Genomic DNA, 5,000 nt, shown 5'->3' on the forward strand with positions numbered 1-5,000 from the left:
TTAAGAATCAGTACAAGTGAATCTTCATCAGGTAACAAAGCATGCTAGACCAAGTCAGACTTTTCCCCTCTGCTGCTTTTGTTACTGCTGCTGCTGCTCCTTGTCGATTTCCTCCTACCAATGTTGCTGCTGGTCCTTCTTCTTTTTCTTCTCCTTCTTCTGCTGCTGCTGCTGCTGAGGAGAAGTCAGACTTGTTCTTTCTGCATTTGTCCACCTGATGAAGAAACAGTACAGGTGAATCTTCATCAGGTAACAAAGCATGATAGACCAAGTCAGACTTCTTCCCTCTGCTGCTTTTGTTACTGCTGCTGCTGCTGCTCCTTGTCCTTTTCCTCCTACCAATGTTGCTGCTGGTTCTTCTTCTTCTTCTTCTTCTGCTGCTGCTGCTGAGGAGAAGAAGTCAGACTTGTTCTTTCTGCATTTGTCCACCTGATGAAGAAACAGTACAGATGAATCTTCATCAGGTAACAAAGCATGCTAGACCAAGTCAGACTTCTTCTCTCTGCTGCTTTTGTTACTGCTGCTGCTGCTCCTTGTCCTTTTCCTCCTACCAATGTTGCTGCTGGTTCTTCTTCTTCTTCTTCTTCTGCTGCTGCTGCTGAGGAGAAGAAGTCAGACTTGTTCTTTCTGCATTTGTCCACCTGATGAAGAAACAGTACAGATGAATCTTCATCAGGTAACAAAGCATGCTAGACCAAGTCAGACTTCTTCCCTCTGCTGCTTTTGTTACTGCTGCTGCTGGTCCTTGTCCTTTTCCTCCTACCAATAATGCTGCTGGTCCTTCTTCTTCTTCTTCTTCTTCTTCTTCTTCTTCTTCTTCTTCTTCTTCTGCTGCTGCTTCTGCTGAGAAGAAGTCAGACTTGTTCTTTCTGCATTTGTCCACCTGATGAAGAAACAGTACAGGTGAATCTTCATCAGGTAACAAAGCATGCTAGACCAAGTCAGACTTCTTCCCTCTGCTGCTTTTGTTACTGCTGCTGCTGGTCCTTGTCCTTTTCCTCCTACCAATAATGCTGCTGGTCCTTCTTCTTCTTCTTCTTCTTCTTCTTCTTCTTCTTCTTCTTCTTCTTCTGCTGCTGCTGCTGAGGAGAAGAAGTCAGACTTGTTCTTTCTGCATTTGTCCACCTGATGAAGAAACAGTACAGGTGAATCTTCATCAGGTAACAAAGCATGCTAGACCAAGTCAGACTTCTTCCCTCTGCTGCTTTTGTTACTGCTGCTGCTGGTCCTTGTCCTTTTCCTCCTACCAATAATGCTGCTGGTCCTTCTTCTTCTTCTTCTTCTTCTTCTTCTTCTGCTGCTGCTGCTGAGGAGAAGAAGTCAGACTTGTTCTTTCTGCATTTGTCCACCTGATGAAGAAACAGTACAGGTGAATCTTCATCAGGTAACAAAGCATGCTAGACCAAGTCAGACTTCTTCCCTCTGCTGCTTTTGTTACTGCTGCTGCTGGTCCTTGTCCTTTTCCTCCTACCAATAATGCTGCTGGTCCTTCTTCTTCTTCTACTTCTTCTTCTTCTTCTTCTTCTGCTGCTGCTGCTGAGGAGAAGAAGTCAGACTTGTTTTTTCTGCATTTGTCCACCTGATGAAGAAACAGTACAGGTGAATCTTCATTAGGTAACAAAGCATGCTAGACCAAGTCAGTCTTCTTCTCTCTGCTGCTTTTGTTACTGCTGCTGCTGCTGCTCCTTGTCCTTTTCCTCCTACCAATGTTGCTTCTTCTTCTTCTTCTTCTTCTTCTTCTTCTTCTTCTTCTTTTTCTGCTGCTGCTGCTGCTGAGGAGAAGAAGTCAGACTTGTTCTTTCTGCATTTGTCCACCTGATGAAGAAACAGTACAAGTGAATCTTCATCAGGTAACAAAGCATGCTAGACCAAGTCAGACTTTTCCCCTCTGCTGCTTTTGTTACTGCTGCTGCTGCTGCTCCTTGTCCTTTTCCTCCTACCAATGTTGCTGCTGGTCCTTCTTCTTCTTCTTCTTCTTCTTCTTCTTCTTCTTCTTCTTCTGCTGCTGCTGCTGCTGCTGCTGAGGAGAAGAAGTCAGACTTATTCTTTCTGCATTTGTCCACCTGATTAAGAATCAGTACAAGTGAATCTTCATCAGGTAACAAAGCATGCTAGACCAAGTCAGACTTTTCCCCTCTGCTGCTTTTGTTACTGCTGCTGCTGCTCCTTGTCGATTTCCTCCTACCAATGTTGCTGCTGGTCCTTCTTCTTTTTCTTCTCCTTCTTCTGCTGCTGCTGCTGCTGAGGAGAAGTCAGACTTGTTCTTTCTGCATTTGTCCACCTGATGAAGAAACAGTACAAGTGAATCTTCATCAGGTAACAAAGCACGCTAGACCAAGTCAGACTTCTTCTCTCTGCTGCTTTTGTTGATGCTGCTGCTGCTCCTTGTCCTTTTCCTCCTACTAATGTTGCTGCTGGTCCTCCTTCTTCTTCTTCTTCCTCTTCTTCTTCTCCTTCTTCTTCTTCTGCTGCTGCTGCTGCTGCTGCTGCTGCTGAGAAGAAGTCAGACTTGTTCTTTCTGCATTTGTCCACCTGATGAAGAAACAGTACAGGTGAATCTTCATCAGGTAACAAAGCAGGCTAGACAGAGTCTGACTTCTTCTCTCTGCTGCTTTTGTTACTGCTGCTGCTGCTCCTTGTCATTTTCCTCCTACTAATGTTGCTGCTGGTCCTCCTTCTTCTTCTTCTTCCTCTTCTTCTTCTCCTTCTTCTTCTGCTGCTGCTGCTGCTGCTGAGAAGAAGTCAGAATTGTTCTTCCTGCATTTGTCCACCTGATGAAGAAACAGTACAGGTGAATCTTCATCAGGTAACAAAGCAGGCTAGACAGAGTCTGACTTCTTCTCTCTGCTGCTTTTGTTGATGCTGCTGCTGCTCCTTGTCCTTTTCCTCCTACTAATGTTGCTGCTGGTCCTCCTTCTTCTTCTTCTTCCTCTTCTTCTTCTCCTTCTTCTTCTGCTGCTGCTGCTGCTGCTGCTGCTGCTGAGAAGAAGTCAGACTTGTTCTTTCTGCATTTGTCCACCTGATGAAGAAACAGTACAGGTGAATCTTCATCAGGTAAAAAAGCAGGCTAGACAGAGTCTGACTTCTTCTCTCTGCTGCTTTTGTTACTGCTGCTGCTGCTCCTTGTCCTTTTCCTCCTGATAATGTTGCTGCTGGTCCTCCTTCTTCTTCTTCTTCCTTTTCTTCTTCTCCTTCTTCTTCTGCTGCTACTGCTGCTGCTGCTGCTGAGAAGAAGTCAGACTTGTTCTTTCTGCATTTGTCCACCTGATGAAAAAACAGTACAAGTGAATCTTCATCAGGTAACAAAGCATGCTAGACAGAGTCTGACTTCTTCTCTCTGCTGCTTTTGTTGATGCTGCTGCTGCTCCTTGTCCTTTTCCTCCTGATAATGTTGCTGCTGGTCCTCCTTTTTCTTCTTCTTCCTTTTCTTCTTCTCCTTCTTCTGCTGCTGCTGCTGCTGCTGCTGAGAAGAAGTCAGAATTGTTCTTCCTGCATTTGTCCACCTGATGAAGAAACAGTACAGGTGAATCTTCATCAGGTAACAAAGCAGGCTAGACAGAGTCTGACTTCTTCTCTCTGCTGCTTTTGTTGATGCTGCTGCTGCTCCTTGTCCTTTTCCTCCTACTAATGTTGCTGCTGGTCCTCCTTCTTCTTCTTCTTCTCCTTCTTCTTCTGCTGCTGCTGCTGCTGCTGCTGCTGCTGAGAAGAAGTCAGACTTGTTCTTTCTGCATTTGTCCACCTGATGAAGAAACAGTACAGGTGAATCTTCATCAGGTAACAAAGCAGGCTAGACAGAGTCTGACTTCTTCTCTCTGCTGCTTTTGTTACTGCTGCTGCTGCTCCTTGTCCTTTTCCTCCTGATAATGTTGCTGCTGGTCCTCCTTCTTCTTCTTCTTCCTTTTCTTCTTCTCCTTCTTCTTCTGCTGCTACTGCTGCTGCTGCTGCTGAGAAGAAGTCAGACTTGTTCTTTCTGCATTTGTCCACCTGATGAAGAAACAGTACAAGTGAATCTTCATCAGGTAACAAAGCATGCTAGACCAAGTCAGACTTCTTCTCTCTGCACTTTTGTTACTGCTGCTGCTGCTCCTTGTCCTTTTCCTCCTACCAATGTTGCTGCTGGTCCTCCTTCTTCTTCTTCTTATTCTTCTTCTTCTTTTTCTTCTTCTTCTTCTTCTTCTGCTGCTGCTGCTGCTGCTGAGGAGAAGAAGTCAGACTTGTTCTTTCTGCATTTGTCCACCTGATGAAGAAACAGTACAAGTGAATCTTCATCAGGTAACAAAGCATGCTAGACCAAGTCAGACTTCTTCTCTCTGCACTTTTGTTACTGCTGCTGCTGCTCCTTGTCCTTTTCCTCCTACCAATGTTGCTGCTGGTCCTCCTTCTTCTTCTTATTCTTCTTCTTCTTCTTCTTCTTCTTCTTCTTCTTCTTCTTCTTCTTCTTCTGCTGCTGCTGCTGCTGATGCTGCTGAGAAGAAGTCAGACTTGTTCTTTCTGCATTTGTCCACCTGATGAAGAAACAGTACAAGTGAATCTTCATCAGGTAACAAAGCATGCTAGACCAAGTCAGACTTCTTCTCTCTGCTGCTTTTGTTACTGCTGCTGCTGCTCCTTGTCCTTTTCCTCCTACCAATGTTGCTGCTAGTCCTCCTCCTTCTTCTTCTTCTTCTTCTTCTTCCGCTGCTGCTGCTGCTGCTGCTGCTGAGAAGTCAGACTTATTCTTTCTGCATTTGTCCACCTGATGAAGAAACAGTACAGGTGAATCTTCATCAGGTAACAAAGCATGCTAGACCAAGTCTGACTTCTCTCTGCTGCTTTTGTTACTGCTGCTGCTGCTCCTTGTCCTTTTCCTCCTACCAATGTTGCTGCTGGTCCTCTTTCTTCTTCTTCTTCTTCTTCTTCTTCTTCTGCTGCTGCTGCTGCTGCTGCTGCTGAGAAGAAGTCAGACTTGTTCTTTCTGCATTTGTCCACCTGATGAAGAAACAGTACAAGTGAATCTTCAA

This window comes from Palaemon carinicauda, unplaced genomic scaffold (genome assembly GCF_036898095.1).
Source record: "Palaemon carinicauda isolate YSFRI2023 unplaced genomic scaffold, ASM3689809v2 scaffold409, whole genome shotgun sequence".
Taxonomy (NCBI): Eukaryota; Metazoa; Arthropoda; class Malacostraca; order Decapoda; family Palaemonidae; genus Palaemon; species Palaemon carinicauda.